Source organism: Cupressus sempervirens, chromosome 3 (genome assembly GCF_028749045.1).
Source record: "Cupressus sempervirens isolate cs-2001-9-10 chromosome 3, ASM2874904v1, whole genome shotgun sequence".
NCBI lineage: Eukaryota > Viridiplantae > Streptophyta > Pinopsida > Cupressales > Cupressaceae > Cupressus > Cupressus sempervirens.
Genome location: NC_143120.1, coordinates 38,441,774 through 38,460,376, shown reverse-complemented (window position 1 = coordinate 38,460,376; position 18,603 = coordinate 38,441,774). Strand labels below are relative to the sequence as shown.

At 34.0% G+C, this 18,603-nt stretch overlaps 1 pseudogene; it reads left to right on the top strand.

Moving 5' to 3' along the window:
* Positions 1 to 16,208: 16,208 nt before the first annotated feature.
* Positions 16,209 to 18,185, top strand: LOC149564672 (putative protein phosphatase 2C 55; annotated as a pseudogene).
* The last annotated feature ends 418 nt before the right edge of the window (positions 18,186 to 18,603 follow it).

Genomic DNA, 18,603 nt, shown 5'->3' with positions numbered 1-18,603 from the left:
GAAAGAGTTAGTGTTCACCAAGTTCACTTGGTTGCCAAAGATATTTTTGCAAGTTTGCAGTGTTAACCAAGCTTCTATTGGCTAACATATGAAATTGTCTCAGAGCCAATGTTTACCAAGCAGGGTCAGCCAATGAAGGATTTTTTTGTTTTGCATAAGAAGCTTATTTATTTTAAGTATTGTTTCTAGCCAACTATGGTGATTATTATTGGTTATTGTAATTTTTAATTAAGCTGAGTTGACAATCTAGATGATATAAATGAAAGGTCAAGTTGAGACTTTTAGTGTGTGTGCAAGTGTATTGATTGAATTGAGAAAGAAAGAGTAAGAGAGAACTTTAAGGATATGTAGGTATCCTTGTGGAGTAGAAAAGTATTATTCGATCAGGAAGGATCAAGTATGAAGAAAACTATAGATTTGTAATTAACAATTCAGTTGTATCACAATCAGGTCATTTCATTGTTACTTTCTAACTATTGTAGAAGTGATCTAAATCTCTTATTAGAGTTGGCTTAATAGCTAGTTGTAAATCCTCTAACAAGGTGAGATTTCTATTGAATTGTTTTAAGACATCTTGTAAGGACACTCCTTATAGGTTGATTAAATCCTCTAACAAGGTCACACCTAATAGTGTGTTTTGTAACCTTTAACTAGGTTGGCTCCTAATAGGGCTCACTTCAGAAGAGTGAAAAATAGTAACTAGTTACATTGGTGGTTTTTCTCATATTGGGTTTCCATGTTAAATCCTGGTGTCTCATGTGTTCATGTTATTTCTCTTATGCTTGCAAATTAATCACTGTGAATGTTTAATCAGCTAAAAGTAAACCACACTCTACATTTACCAAGTTACAACATTTTCTGAGTGTTTATTGAGTAACACTAGCAATCAAATTTCTCAGTATTTTATTGTTGACATCTAAGGGAGCTGGAATTTATTTTAGTGGTAACTAATTCACCCCTGCTCTTAATTGCTCCTTTATTTCCATTGGTATTAGAGATTTTGGTGGTTGCAAGGAAGGTTTTAAGGACCCAAGCCTTACCAGAGAGAAATTCCAAAGCTAAACAAAGACAACTTTTTAGTATGGTAGGGACTCATAAGACTTCATCTAGTGTCCATTAGTGATTTAGACTTGAAATACCTTGATGAAGAATACACAACCCCTAATGGTACATTATCTATTGGAGATATTGCTGATAAAAAGAACCATAACACCATGATGATTGATATTGCATCTACTCTTAACTATGATGAATTTGATGATATCAGGGACTACAAAACTACTTTTGGCATGTGGAACAAGATAAAAGACATCTATGGTGGTGGTGAAAATGTGAGTAGAGCCAAAGCATAAAGCCTTAGAGGATAGTTTGATCAAATGAGAATGAGAGGAGATGAAAATGTTGCTGAATATGTGGAAAGAATCAAAGCCAGTGTCAATGCAATTAGAGCGTCTAATGGAGAAATCAAGGATGAAACTATTGTAAGTAAAGTTCTCAGAACATTACTTCCTATCTATGCAATTAGAGTATCCACTATTCAAGAAAAGAGGTGTGAGCCAAATCACAAGATAAGTTTGGATACCTTAGTAGGAAGATTGATAGCTTATGAGCTAGACAACTTTGAAAATTATGTTCTAGCTTCTAAGAATATTAAATCTGCATTTGAAGCCAAACTTTCACTCAATGAGAAAGCCAAGAAAATAAAGAACATTCAGTTAGAAAGTGAAGAAGAATCAAAGGAAAGTTTTGATAGTGATCTTGAAGTTGGTAAAGCTTTACCTGCAAGAAAATATTATAGAAATAGAGGAAAATACAAAGGTAAAGTTCCCCTAATCTATTTTTCATGTGAAGAAATTGGTCATATTGCTACTAGGTGCCCAAACAAAGAAAGCAAGGATGGAAAGAAAAGTCACAAGTTCAATGGCAAGGAGGATTTCAAAAATCACAAATCATTCAAGGATAAAGGTAGGAAGACTTTTTTTTATGGCTAAAGATTATGATAATAGTGAAAATGAAATAGTATACATTGTCGTGAAAGATGAATATGATGATGAAGAAGATAAGATGGCACTTACCTATCATATTAGTAAAAATGACACATGGATCATAGATAGTGGATGTTCACATCATATGGCTAGAGAGAAAATAAAGTTTTAACATTTTGAAGACTATGATGGTGGTAGTGTAAGGTTTAGAAACAATGAACCTTATTGCATAAAAGGGAAATGTTGAATCTCATTAACCAAAGAACTTGTATGTGACAATTCCTATTGGGTTGAAGGACTAAAACATAATCTGCTAAGTGTGGCACAACTGATCAACATTGGATTCAAGGTGGAATTCATGCATGGGAAAGCAAGACTGTTGGATGACAAAGGTAATCTCATTAGATTAGGAAAACAAACAAGAGGTAACCTATTTTATCTTAATCTTGGTGATTGTTCATGTTTTATTGATCAAATGGAAAACATTTGGTTATGGCACAGAAGATTATGTCATGTAAACTTTGATAATATGGTCAAGATAAGAAAATTCAAAAAAGTGAGAGGTATTCCCAGTTTGAAGAAATCAGATGTTGGTTTATGCAAGAATTGTCAAATTGGAAAAATAGGAAAGATTAGTTTTGAAAGAAAAAACTATCAGTATGAAGATGTCTTTGAAATTTACATACTGACCTATGTGGATGCATTGGAATAGAAAGCTATAGTGGCGAAAAGTTCTTTATTCTTTTTGTTGATGACTATTCTAGAATGATGACTATTATGTATCCTAGAGAAAAGTTAGAAGCATTTGAGAAATTCAAATGGTACCTAGCAAGTATAGAGAAGGAAATAGGGAAAATATTGAAATGCTTAAGGTCAGATAAAGGTGGTGAATTCATCTCCAATGAATTTAATAAAGTTTGCATTGAAAGAAGAATCAAAAGATGGATATCAGCCCCTAGTACTCTTGAGCATAATGGAATAGATGAAAGAAGAAATAAATCTATCATGGATTGTGCAAGGACTCTAATGATTGAAAAGAATGTTGCTATCAAATACTAGAAGGAAGCCATCAACACTACAGTTCATAATTTGAACAGAATATATTGAAGGACACATATAAAATTCCCTATGAATTATGGTATGGCTACAAACCCAATGTAAGTTACTTGAAAGTATTTGGAAGTAAATGTTATATCTTGAAAGAGTCTAGAAAAGGAAAGTTTGATGTGAAAGGTGATGAAGGTATATTCCTACGATGTTCTCCCAGAAGTAAGGCATATAGATGTTTGAATTTGTCTACTCATAAAATCATAGAAAGTGCACATATGAGAATTGATGAGTTTGCAAAAAGAACTGAAGAAGAAAGCAAAAAGGAACTAGAAGATTACAAAATATTTATTTACTTTGAACCTAATACATTGCTAGACACATCTATCAATAAGAAAACTTCACCTCATGAGTCTTCCTTAGTTATCAAGTTGCAAGAAGATCAAACTAAGTTGCAAAGACCTGAGTCACATTTTGAAGCTACCAAACCAATGCCTACCAAATCTAAGCAACCTGAACCAGAAGTTGAAATTCAAAATGAAGAGAGTACAATTCATTTAAAAGGAAAAGAATCTATATTGGCCAAGTATGTCAGAAGGCATCATGCACTTGATCAGATTATTGAAGACAAATCAGAAGGTACTATGACAAGAAGTAAGCTAAAAGGTACATGTTTACTTGCTGATTTTGAACCTAGAAGTTTTGTTGTTGATGCATCTTTAACACAAAACAAGGGTCCAAGTTTTTTTTTTCTTCTCTATTTGATGCATGACCAAAATAAAGTTTTAGTGATGCATCAATAGGAACCAAGTTGAAGATCAATTAATTGATGCAACATAGTCAAAGGGAATATTGCATCTGAATTAGTACTCAAGGTACATTGATACTAATTTGGTATGTGTTGTCTTTGGCATGTGTTGTCAAAGAGGGAGAAGATTACTGTCATATCTCTTGGAGTTCTTTCTGGTAAAGAACATATCAGGTGAAATTAGACCTGATACTAATAAACAAAGACCAAAGACAAGCCTATGGATGAGCTAAATCCTATGTTCAACAAGGCTAAATCTCAGTTTTGGACCAATTAACAGAGTCATCAAGACTCACTTCACTTTAGGCTTTGCTAAGCCAAGGTAGGAAAACCTAAGGGATTTATCTTATGAACTTGATACTTTTCTTTGCAAGATTACCCTCTATAGTAGAAATGGTCAATATCCTTCTATAATCTACTAACAAACTTCCTGATTATAGTAGCTAATTACAACAAAGGAAAGTAATAGCAAACAAACCATGACCCACAATTCTAGTTCTTTAGTAGATGAAAATAAGTTGATTTTTTGTTGTGATTGTTATATAAAGGTGAACTAGTCATGTACTTTTGAACTTTAGAATGGACCAATGTCTTATCCAATGGGATATAGAGTCAAAGATTAGCAGTTTGGACCTTTTTAATCAACTTGTGATTGAAAGTGTCAACATTAAACTTTTAGTTTCATTCTGATTCTCATCCATTCCATAAACCCTAAGCCTTATCAATTATGGAAAGAAACTTTCCTAATTCTTTGAATTAGTAGCAATCAATAAAAGATATACAACCTTTTGGATTGCATTAAATTGAAGAGAGACTTGTCTATTCAATCCCAAAGCTACAAACATATGGAAAGGAGACAAAACTACAAAGATGATGATTATTAAGGATAAAATCCTTCAATTTAAATCTTAACACTACCAATAAAACTCATTGTATGACACAGAGATAAAACCATTGGTCCCCAATATTTCTTCTTATATTCAAGTAAGTATACATGTAAACTCATTCAGGTCATTACAAAACAAAAAAGTGGACAGACTGCAAAATAATACATGACATATAAAAACTCTGCAGACCACCAACCTCTACTTCTCATCTTGGGAATCCATATAAAGGATTGCAACAAGCTACATATGAGAGGAGGACAGATGTCAAACTTTTAATGGAAAACAAAAACTTTTGGAAGATACACTCAATAAATATAGAGAACAATCTTCCAAAAATATCGATCAAAAAGTAAGTAGTTGAGGAAGAAAAAAAACATTAATGTTTAAGCCTTAATCTTTTCTTTCCTCTATAATTTTTTGTAAATACATAAAATATCCTAGCTACTTCTGATTGACAGGGCCTATATTTTACCCACTGCTTCCTAGACATAAATTTCTCTCTTGGTGGGCCAGTTAGTGTCCTTTACCACTTGTAAGTCTTGAGTGGCCTTGGTCCACCTAGCATCCATGATCACCTTAGACTCAACAATGAATTTGTTTAAATTTATCTCTGCCCTGAAGAGAGAATCAATTAAAGAGTGGAAAGGGAAGTTAGAAGTATCTTCAAAGATTGCTGATGTAGTCATCTAGGTCAAAATGTCATCAAAAGAGTTTGACCACTCCTGCTAGTCCCTTACTATATATGTAGTATCCATAATTGATGGTATACAAGGGTCCATTCCATTTGACAATGTCCTCAACTTGCCTTGTATTACCTGCAACTTACTAGAAAAGAAGCCACTTAATTCTTTCACCATTTCTAGGCTCTCCTTGACGGTGAAAATTTTGTCTAGTAAGTTAGGCTTTTTTCCATCAACATGATCAATCTATCCAAAAATTGCATGTAGGGTCACCAAAGGTTGAAAGTAGGAGTTAACCATAAAAGTGCCTCATTGTAGACTTGCTTAGCACTTTGCAAAGACACAAAAGAGCTATGAGCCTATTGTGATAGGTTCTTCAAAGTATCAAGCCTATGGCTCATCATTGCTCTAAGGATCCCAATTCTTACATCTCCTCCCTATTGAATTGACTGAGTATCAGTGCTCATTCTCCTTGGCTATGAGGATTCATCCTCCTCTGTGTCCTCAGTTTGCACCAGAGCCTCAACAATATCTTTAGCTAGCAATGAAGTCCCTTGTCCTTCTTCTCCCTAAACTAGAGCCATCCTTTGTTCTGCTTGTGTTAACTACTCTTTGAGGGATGCAATTTCATCCTCTAGTGCCTGGACCTTAGCTTCAAGTTCAACTATTCTTTCCCTGTATACATGACTACATTTGAGCTCATTTTCATAGAGCTTTCTAACATCAATGTAGTCATGTATAGCTTGGGACAATTTTGTCTCTATTTCCTCTACCTTGGCCTCGTTCATAAAGGAGAAATGCTTCAATGCCTTGCATATCCCTGAGCCAGAGGTGCCTTGTAATGTCCAAATTATCATATTTCCCTACTCTGTGCTCTGTACATCCATCAATTTTGGTTTATTAGAATCAGGGGCCATGCTCCAAACTGCTAAGGATTTGGTGTCAATGCTAAAATTAGTTCCCCTCTTCAAACCACCAGCACCAAATACCTCATAGGTGACATTCTCCTATCTTCTGATTTGATCAAGGATAAAGCTTGCTCCAAGTCCCAACCAGGTACTAACAACATGCGACTCCTATGGACAAGATCCTTGGCCTCCTCTAAAGTCATTACCTCACTTTCAGGGTCATAGGCCTGTAGTTTCTCAATCAATTCCATCCTTTGCTCATATGATTCATCAGGTTTCATTTAGAGGACAAGTTCACTCTATTTTATTTTATATAAAAAAAAATTTAAATTCATTGGATTTGATGAATTTATCATCCTCCAAGAATTATTGAGCTTGGATGATCCTATCATCCAATCTTGCTGCTACTAGTTCCAGATCTATGAAACTATTTTCTGTTGCATCAGCCCTAGTCTGGAGATAGTTTTGCCTCATGTCAGCAAAATATTGATTGTTCCCTCACAAAATTTGCAAGTTTCTCTATCTAACCTAAGGAGGGATTTATACAATCTTCTATCTTTTATGCCCCTTTGCCATCGAAGATGATTGGGGAGGATCCTCCTCTTCAACCTCAAGGGCTACATTCAGCTCAGGGCTATCCAGGCATACTCTTTCCTCCTCTTCAATTGGACCCTCTGGCATCTTAGCCATTATTTCAGCATGGTCCACGACCATCTTCTTGATTCTATGGGGATAAGGGACATCCATATAAAAACTTGGGAATTGAGGATCAATTCTTTTCAATTCATTTTCCACCCTCAGTACATCTTCTAATTTTGCAAGTTTATCAGCTGCATCCCCTTCTGCTACTATGTTCGGGATGATGTCCTCAATGGGTAACTCTTTAGAATTGGGCAACACATAGTTGCTCATTTCTTTCAAGGTGGCCCTCATCCATCCTTCAGGGTCATACAACCTATACGGGCCAGTGCATAAATTGTAATGGTGTAAAAAGGCATGAACAAGTTCTAGGGCCTCTTTGCCGATAGTGAAGTCACCAATTTTAAAGCATCTACACAAAAAGGTTCCCCTATGCACCTTAGGCCCTAAGTATTCCCTATTTACCATGAATAATTGCCAGATAAATTCAATTCTTCCTAATCCAAGAGGGATGAACTTTGGTAAAATGTGAGGTGGCTAGGGACAACCATAGACTCTCATCAAAGAAAAAGTAGGAAACAAGAAAATATCTCCCCAATTATGATCTAGCCTTTTTCCTTCAGGCAGTAAGGATGGTCTTAGGAGATATTTCAAAATTTTAGGGGCCGTAAAATACCCCGGGTCTAACATTTTCATTATGACAACACTAAAATTATTAAAGAATGAAACAAAGTCAGAAAAATGGTAAGAGTTGTCCCATACCCATGTCCATAGCTGAACTGGCAAGGCTCCATTTAGATCAGAAGTTTGATCAATAAAATCAAGGCTGATGTATCCCAAATTCCTATAGAGAATCAAATGCATCAACAAAGAGTAATATGGGAAAGTGAATTCCCTCATTTCCCTAGACCTTGCCCTGGCAATATTCTCCTTCATTATATCCAGTATATGACTAACATAGTCATATTCACAGGCATGGTAGGCATCTTGTACATTTCCAGCAATTATGTATTCAACCCCCCAGACCTCATTAGACCCATCCTTTCCTATAACCTTTTGTACACCATATATGGTTTTGACAAAACAACTTTTGAATTTGTCCATGGGCATCTTCTTTTGTATCTTCTTTGGGTAGTCACCCACCTTCTTCAATTCAAAAGGAATATACTATAGCAATGAAGCTCTAGTGAAAGCATTGGGATTTGCCTCAAACCTCCTTTGCAATTCCTTTAAATCTAAAGGCTGACCCATTGCTCCAGTTAACCCAAAAGCCTCAATAAAAGACTCTGTATCCAAAGTGCATAGAACAGTTCCATCATTTCTATGAAAATTCTTTGTGGTAGGATTGTAGCATTGAAACAGGGCTTTCATCAAATCCACATCTATGAAAACTTCAGGGAAAATCAGTTTGGCCAAGTTCTTCTTCTAGGGATTACAAATAGGAACCTTCTTTTCCCTATTGCAGTAGAAAAAATAGAAGAGCTCAGAACCATTGGTATCAGGGCACCTAGCATCTCTGCAATTAGTATACAGGTCAAAGAAAACATGATCATCAATAGAGTTCGCATTTGTTGATCCTGGGAACAATTTTATCCATTCCTCCAGAAATCAGCTAGGTTTCTTTTGTCTAGTTTTACCTCCCTTCGAGGTTGATGTTTCTGATACTGCCATTTTCTATGCTGGAATCTCTTCTACTTCTTGGTCTAACATTTTTGTATTAACAACTAAAAATTTGTAACTGTAACTAAGCCTTGGAAACAATAATACATCTCTCACGGACAACACAAGATGAACTTCAAAATCTAATTTGTGAACAATGAATCAGTGACAATGGGGATTAGAAAATCTTATAAGTTGACAGGCTCAGCCTAATATTTAAAACACATTGATTTCAGCATGCTTGAGAATGATCTCAGTTGATTCTGCAAACTTTAGGAAGCACCATTACTAAATTCTATGTATGCACTTTTTGTACTGCATTTGAAAATTGATTGGCTGAGAAGCTCATACTCCTTTTCTCGTCATTATGTTTACTATAGAGATAAGATTCTACGATATTATGACAAGGTGGCTGAAAAGACCCTTTGTAATATCACAACATTGTATTAATAGTTCTTTGATCCCATGATATCCCTTTAAAACTTATATCAAGCAATCACAAAAGTGATAAAAACCTCTTACGATCCTACAACCCTTATTGTTGCAGCATCGACAACTTACCCATTCTATTTTATGATCCCATGACAAACAATTTTGAGGCATTGTAAGTCATCTTCATATGTCCTATGATCACACAATCATAGTTGAGCTTACTGCCTCATAGCATCGCAACCCTACATGTTTCCTTTTGCAATGTTATGGTTAGGCCAAAATCATCACATTGTTACATCGCCAGTTTACACTTTCTTCAATGCAATCTTATGACAAACCCTTATGATAATAGTGGAAAACCTTATCTTTAAGTCCTGAGATCTCACAATGGAAGATCTATCATAAGATTGGAGACCACGATCCTTCGGACATCTCATAACCCTTTGGTCCCACAAAATGCTGACTATGAACACACCTGGTACATGAATATTGGCTCCGTTTAATGGGAAAATGACATTTATCATAACAAGAGTTGAGATGCTTACCTATATGACTCTATGATCCTATGACAATAGGGTGTCATGACATCTCACCATGCGTTGACCCTTTATACGATCATACGAAAAACCTTTTTGTTACAGCATCCTAACTGTTTAAAAGCGCATCCTCCAATTATGCGATAAGCATCGTAAGATCGTTGGGTTGGTCCTCATGCTTTACAATTTGACGATAAAGACTTGATCATAGGTTCGTGACTACCCTTATCTTCAGCCTCTAATCTTGTGAATCAAATGTTGATCGTAACCTTGGAAAGGATCCCTTTATGAACAAAACACAACATGACCCAATCTTACAACATAAAGGACATCATAAGATCAGGAAAGAAAAGAAACATACCTATGTTAACAAATACATCTATTGTGAGATTACAAAAGGCCATTACACTGGCCCGTGATATTGTGCCAACCCTTATATCATAAGATCGTAAAGAATAAGGCATCATTAGAAAAATGAAAGCTCGGTCATTTACATGGCCTAGGGTTAGGGAAAAAGGTGAATGTAGAACACACTAGGGTAAAATAAAAATTTGAAAATATGATCACAACCCTTGTCAAAACAAAATTCAAAAATTTCACCATAAAGAGCAGAAAATTACCTAATCACAAAAGGAGCTAACAATATCTTTATGAAATTTGTTTATATCTTTTGAGGGAGAAGTACACTATCTTAGAAGTTATGTAATTCCTTCATAGAGGGAGATTATTGCATGAAAGAGAAGAATTATTTTGGTAAAAATTTAAGAGGGAGAAACTTTCTATCAGAGAAAGTCTTGTTTTCAAATTTCATTGTGCTATGACATGTTGTGTTGCCATCAATGCCAAAGAGGGAGATTGTTGGATACAATTTTCTAATTGTGTGTTGTCTTTGATGTTACACAGATGTCATATCAGTTCTCAGTTAGTGCTTACTGAGCTCACTTGGTCAAAAAAATAGTTTTCCTTGTTTACTAAGCATTCTTGAAGATTACTTTGTGAAGACAGTGTCTACCAAGCTCACTCAGGCGTCAAAGGAATTCAGGTAGGAAACAATGTTAACCAAGTTCTCATGGTTAGAAAAGGAAAGTTAGAAAGAATTAGTGTTCACCAAGTTCATTCGGTTGCCAAAGATATTTTTGCAAGTTCCTAGTGTTAACCAAGCTTATGTTGGTTAACATAGGAAATTATCTCAGAACTAGTGTTTACTAAGTAGGGTCAGCCAATGAAGGATTTTGTTGTTTTGGCATAAGAAGCTTATTTATTTTAAGTATTGTTTCTAGCCAACTATCATGATGATTATTGGTTATTGTAATTTCTAATTGAGCTGACTTAACAATCTGGATGATATAAATGAAAGGTCATGTTGAGACTTTTAGTGTGTGTACAAGTGTGTTGATTGAATTGAGTAAAAAAGAGTAAGAGTGAACTTAAAGGATAAGTAGGTATCTTTATGCAGCAAAAAAGTATTATTCGATTAGGAAGGATCAAGTATGAAGCAGAATATAGATCTATAATAAAAAATTTAGTTGCATCACAATTAGGTCATTTCATTGTTATTGTCTAACCATTGTAACAATGATCTAAATCTCTTAACGAAGTTGGTTTAATAGCTAGTTGTAAATCCTCTAACACAGTGATAGTTCCATTGAATTCTTTAAGACCTCTTGGAAGGCCACTCCTTATAGGGTGAATAAATCCTCTAACAAGGTCACACCTAATAGTGTGTTTTTTAACCTTTAACTAGGTTGGCTCCTAATAGGGCTCACTTTAGAAGAGTGAAAAATAGTAACTAGTTACATTGGTGGGTTTTCCCATATTTGTTTTCCACGTTAAATCTTGGTGTATCACATGTTTGTGTTATTTCTCTTATTCTTGCAAATTAATCACTATGAATGTTTAATTAGCTAAAAGTAAATCACACTATGCATTTACCAAGTTACAAAATTTTCTATGTGTTTACTGAATAACAACAACAATTAGATTTCTCAGTATTTTATTGTTGACATCTAAGGGATCTAGGATATATTTTAGTGGTAATTGATTCACCCCCCCTCTCAGTTACTCCTTCTATATTTCCAATAGGATTGTGCTAGAACACTAATGATGGAGAAGAATGTTTGTTTGAAATACTAGAGAAAAGCTATAAGTATAGCTGTCTATACCTTGAATCATGTGCAAATCAAGAAAGGTACTCATTCAACACCTTATAAACTATGGTATGGATACTCACCAGATGTGAAATATTTTAAGGTACTTGGAAGTAAGTGTTACATTCTTAAAGATGTTAGGAATGGTAAACTTGATGCAAAAAGTGAGGAAGGTATATTCGTAGTATATTTCACAAGAAGCAAAGCTTATAAATGTTTGAATACTAACACTAACAAAATTTTGAAAAGAGCAAATGTAAATTTTGATGAATATACATAAGTATATGAAGATGAACCTATAAAAGAACTAGAAGAATATAAATAATTTGTATACTTTATGAAGTTATGCCTATTGAAGAAGATGTTATGAATCAAGCTACAAACAAACAACAAGTTTCAGTGACTGTCGAGTCACACACTATGAATGTCGAGTTGCATTCAAGAATCGAGCTACAATTAGATGCCAAGTTATAGAATGAAGTGGATGCACATTATGATTTTGAGATTAGTATACATGAAAGAGATGCTAAGCTACTTGATAGAGATGTACGCATTGATTCTAAAGTTGAAAGACAAAATAAAGAAACAAGAGCTGAGCCAAGATTGTCTAAATATGGCAAAAGACATCATCCTACTTCTCAAATTGTTGGAGATAAAGATTCTAGACCAATGAGTAGAAAAAAATTGAGAAGTGATACATGTTTTATAAGCATGAAAGAACCCAAATCAATGAGATATGCATTAGAAGATGTTGATTGGATTAAAGCCATGGAAGAAGAGATTGAACAAATAAAGCAAAATAAAACATGGATTCTAGCTCCTAGACTAGAAGACAAAAATGTAATTTAGTGGGTATTTAGAAACAAGCTACATGAAAATGGTGAAGTCACAAGGAAGAAAGCAAGATTAGTTTGCAAGGGATATGCTCAAGAAGAAGGAATTGACTACGGGGAGATATTTGCCCGTATTGCTAGATTGGAAGTAGTAAGAACTCTACTTGCTTATTCTGCATACAAAGGTTTCAAAGTTTAGCAGACAGATGTCAAATTTGCATTTTTTAATGGTATATTAGAGGAAGAAGTATACATAGAATAGCTAGAAGGTTTTATGGATGTTAACAATAAGAAAATAGTATGTAGACTACATAAGGCTCTATATGGTTTGAAGCAAGCACCAAGATCATGGTATGAGAGACTTCATAACTATCTTGTGAATATTGGAGTTGAAAGGACTGATGAGAACAACAATCTGTACATGAAGCCAGAGAAAGGAAAATGTATTTTGTTATCTAAAATATTTTTGATGATATCATATTTGGATGCTAAGATGCTTTATGTAAGGATTTTGCAAATCAAATGAAGCAAGAATTTGAAATGTCTATGTTTGGAAAGATCAAGTTTTTTTGTTGATTTTCAAGTATATCAGATGAAATATGGTATATACATCATTCAATCAAAGTATGTCAAGGAAATATTGAAAACATTTGAATTAGAGGATTCCAAACTAGTAAGTACACCTATGGTGATAGGACACAAGTTATCAAAGAATGACAATTTAGCTGAGGTGAATCAAACATTATATAGGTCTATGATTGGCAAATTGCAATATGTAGTGCATAGAAGACCTAATATTCCATTATCTATAGGGATAGTTGCAAGGTTCTCTACTAATCCCAGAGAGAATCATTAAATGGCTATAAAGAGAATAATGAGATATTTGAAAGGAACAAAGGAGTTTGGTCTATACTATAAGAAGAATTAAAAATTTAAATTGAGATCCTACACTGATGCTGATTGGGTTGGAAACATTGATGACAAAAAGAGCACCAGTGGAGAAGCATTTTTCTTACGAAAGAGACTAGTTACATGGACTAGCAAGAAATAAAACTATACTTCACAATCTACTACTAAAGTTGAATATGTTGTTGTTGCTACTGTAAATTGTACAAACATTGTATGGATCAAACAACTACTTAAAGGAATGAAGGAAGAGATCACATAACTGATGATACTTTATTGTGATAATACAAGTGCTATCAATATATCAAATAATCCAGTGATGTACACAAAGACTAAGTACATTATAATCAAGTATCATTACTTGAGAGAGTTAGTTCAAGATAAAGAGATGAAGATGAAATATGTTAACACAAAGGAACAAATTTCTGATATCTTCACAAAAGCATTAGCTAAGGATGCTCATGAGTATCTAAGAGGTAAACTAGGGGTGATACCCCTATCTAAGGCTATCTAAGTAACAAGAGGAGTGCCCTACATCAAACAAGCTAATGTTCATATGTTACACAATGATGTAGAGGATCTTACTTTAGGAGCTACCTAAAGTAATCAAAGAGCTAAAACTTTAAATCAGTCACAAGCAAGGAAAAAAAGGAAGAAAACTAAAGAGACTAAAAATCTTATATCTACATGGTTAAGATGACAAGTTTTTGGCATAAATCTTTGGCATTGTTGTGAAAGTGGGAGATGATATTCGCTAATCAATAGTATGATTATTGATCAAAAGAGATAATTGCTAATATTGCTGATCACAATGAGGGAGAGTTTTACTAATTAAGAGAGACTGACTAAATAAGAGAGATTGAATGATTAAGAGAGGAAGATTATATCAAGATATTGTTGTCAAAGAGGAAGAGTTTACTAATCCTAAGAGGGAGAAAATTGCTAAATGAGATAGTTGTTGATCAAGAGAGAAAAGAAAGAAAAACTCCTAATATTTACCTAGTTAGGGGGAGATATCATAAGAGGGAACTATAAGAAATAGTTTTGTAACCTAATCAGAAGATGGATGTTGCTGATAGAGGGAGATATTTCAATAAAAGTTTTCTTTTTGGTATTGTCTTACTATTTTAACCTAGTCAATTTGGTTGAACAAGGTTTTTACCATTTGGTTGATTTGGTTTATCAGTTTGGTTTGCCATCAATGACAAAGAGGGAGATTGTTGAGATTAGATTGATAAGATCACTGTTGAGCATAGATTAAAGAAGCTAATCAAAGAGGGAGATTGTTGAAGAAGACTATCACTACTACATTTGCACTTGTTGAAGAAGACTATCACTACTACATTTGCACTTTTTTTTCAACCAAAATTTTAACCAAAGCTATGATTCCTTCCTTTTTTTTTGTTTTTATTCTTGCATTGGTCAAATTTTTTTTGGGCACTCATGCCTCTATGAGTACACAATAAACACATATATTTTTACCAATATTATTGTCTAATGTAGTTAGCCAACCTTTGGTTGATCTCTTGACATAATCTCAAGCATTGATCAACTGTCAAATTCAAGGAAGAAGTATATATTGGCTATTATTATTTAATTTACGTAGCACTTGAAGATTCTATTGATCTTTCTTTAAATCTAGCTATGGTTTTCATGTTGAATTTTTGGCAACATGTCTCACTCTACAGACAAGGAGTCTTCTCTCTCTCTCTCTCTCTCTCTCTCTCTCTCTCTCTCTCTCTCTCTCTCTCTCTCTCTCTCTCTCTCTCTACACACACACACACACACACACAATACATGCATACATACATAGGAGCATCACTAAAGTCAATATTTGTTTAGAAATTGAGTTATGCTTTGAAATTTGATAGACATGTTTTGTTGGGATATGATAATAGATTAACACATTATGTTAATTTATAATACTGTTGCAAAATAGAGAACTGGAGTATCCTGTCCTAATGGTCATTGCACACTATATATGGGTTTTTAATAACTTATTATTCAAGGTTTTAACTCTATGTATTTTACTTTTGTATTATATATTCGATTCAAGGTTGTGGAATGGTTTGCTTGTATTCTTTGACATATTCATTTGATAACTAAAATTAATTGATAGAGAGTATAGTTGAACCAATTTTGCCACATCCCTACACCTTTACTTTTAGTCATGTTCAAATTTGTAGATGAAGAATTTGTGTCTTTACCATGGATTCTAGTTAGTCTATAACATGAGAGTGGGTTTAACTATCAGAATTTTGGGGTTTTCTCCATAGAGCCTTATTTGATCTACTCTTGGTAGAATAATCAAAACTATAAAGTATTAATCTAAATTGTTTGTTGTTGGAGTATATGTTTTTCAACCTTTTTGCTTAGTTACATGGAGTTTCATATGGAGGATGCAGGATAGGTTATAGGGATGGGTGGACCAATGGCCCAAATTTGCTAATTACTAGGTAATAGAAAAGGGAATTGCAATGAAGTAGTGGTGGGGGGCAGCACTGATATACAAATTGAGGTGGATTGAACTTTTCAAGCAAAGTGCTCCATAAGAGGAAAACTAGTTTTCACAAAGCTAAAAGTTTTAATCAGTATGTAATGGCATGTGCCATATAGCAAGTGACTTGGTGACATCTTCAATGGAGGTGGCAGAGTTGGTGGTGGAGTGGGGGAAATGTTTTTCCCAACTCTCCAATTTTTGAAATTTTCCCTTATGGGGAATGTGGTATTTTTGGGGAGACATGTCCTCAAAGAAATGCAAGTTTTGTGCCATTGCTTTTGGTGATGGAGAGCATATGTTGTATGTGTGAATGGATCATTAATGGTGTCTGATTCCACGTAATTAGAAAGAATTATGCGTTGGGAGGAGATTGTGTTACAAAGGAATTATTTATAGTGAATTGATGAGTTTTAGATAGAATATTTATCATATATGATTCAAAATGATACCCTAATAAAAATAGATGCATGATGTATAACAAGCTATGGAAACTTATGTGAATTGTTGAAGTTGTTAGTGAATCAATACTAAATCAAAATTTATACATTAATTCCCTACTTTTCTTAATCCCTATGCACATTTTTGGGAATCTTTGCTATTTTATAATCGATACGAATTGTGGCATATTTTGAGAGTAGATGAGGCATGCATATTATGTTTACAAAATTATTATTCACATATGAAACTTAAGCTTATTTTGTTTGCTGCACACAGAGATTCTTTGTGATCAAATTTGTCTTCAAGTTGTGGTGTTTGTCAACTTCTATTGGATGGTTTCATATATGTTTTGGATACTTTTAGAAATTCTCTACTTGTTGATACATTACATGCAATATATATGCCCTAGATAAAAGCTTGCCATATATTGATCTTATCTACATGTTGTTCAAATAAGGGAAATATTTCTTAGTAGAGTGGTCCTTGTGTTCTATATTTTTGCACCTTTAATTATATACCATTTTTTGTGTTGGATCTAAGTAGCAAACACCATGTTTCTCGATAGAGTTTCATGAAACTATTATAAACATGCATTACTTTGTTGTAGTCTTGTTCATGGTCTCTTATGCTTAATATTTAGGGCATTTGTGGACAATAATTTTTTTAAATTGGTTTCTGGATCATAGTACCTTCCAAATCTAGACAAAGGGGATAGAGGTGGAGAAGATGCTCACTTTATCCTTATAGAGGAACAAGTTGTTGGGGTTGTTGATGGAGTGGGAGGGTTGGTAGAAGTGGGCATTAATGAAGGAGATTATGCTAGAGAACTCATGGAAAATGTTGTTATTGCCATTAAAGGGGAGCCTCAAAATTTAATTGATCCTATTAAGGTGTTAGATAAGGCCTATTTGAGTACAAAGTCACAAGGATCCTCTACTGCTTGCATTTTAGTACTTTTAGATTAGGTAACAAATTTTTTTTGAGTATCCTACATTGTTTGTTTTGATTTGTTATATTATCCTACATATCTTTTTTAGTTTTTGTTGTAAATGTTTGACATCTTTTATTCATAAAATTGTTAGTAGATTGGAATCTCTAAGATTCTTCTAAATAAAAAGTTCCTCACAACTATATTTATTGATATAGACTCATTTATTTCTTTATGGTTCTAAGTAAGTTTTCTTTTATACTTGAATATCTATTTTTTCATTATTTTTTATTTCCAGGGGCTATGTGCAGTGAATCTAGGTGATAGCAAATTCAATGTAATAAGAGGTGGGCATACACTATTCAAGTCCCCTATTTAGTAGTATGGCTTTAGTTGTTGTTTTCAGCTTCAAAGTGGTGATGGTGTTCTTCCATGTTCTGCTTAGGTAATGGAAACATATATTATTTGCCTTTTGATTCACTGCATTAGACTTGCAACTCTACTTGTACACCTGATATTTAATTATAGTAATTTTAACCTATTTGGGAAGCATGCTTGTAGAGCTTCACCATTAATGTGGCACATGGAGATGCTATAATTTCTGGTATGGATGGACTATTTGACAACTTGTATGATGGTTAATTGAATGCACTGGCTATTGAAGCAGTAGGAGATAACTTTGGACCTCATACAACTACCAAAAAAATTGTTGTATCTATAAGGCATCATGCAGTAGACAAAGATAAAGATACTCCTTTTTCTAATGGTGCTCAAAGAGCAGGCTATTGGTATAAAGGGGGGAAGTTGGATGACATAATTGTTGTTGTTTCATATGTAACAACTGTACATTGAAGAGTTGTGTTTTCTTTAAAAGTGAATATTCATGATGACACGGATAACAAGATGCTTATTACTTTCTTATTTCTTTACCTATAAAGAGATAATGTAAAAATATATTAACTTCCTTTACTAGATTGGAAAATAAGCATCTAATCAACTTCCATTACCCTAAGAATTTCTAGAGCTTTGTCTAGTCCCTAATGAAACATTGTCATGCAAAGGAAATGTAATTATAACTTTTCCACTTCCACTTCTTATAATCCTCCAGAACTTCTCAATTTGTCACTAGATGCTCCATAGGGAGAAACACGATTTCCTTTGACTCCAAAAGACCTAGCCTTGATATATTTTCCATTCTAAGTGGTGAGATGGTTTTTGAAAATTCTACATTGTACAATCCCCAACTCTCTTTTCCACAACACTCAACATG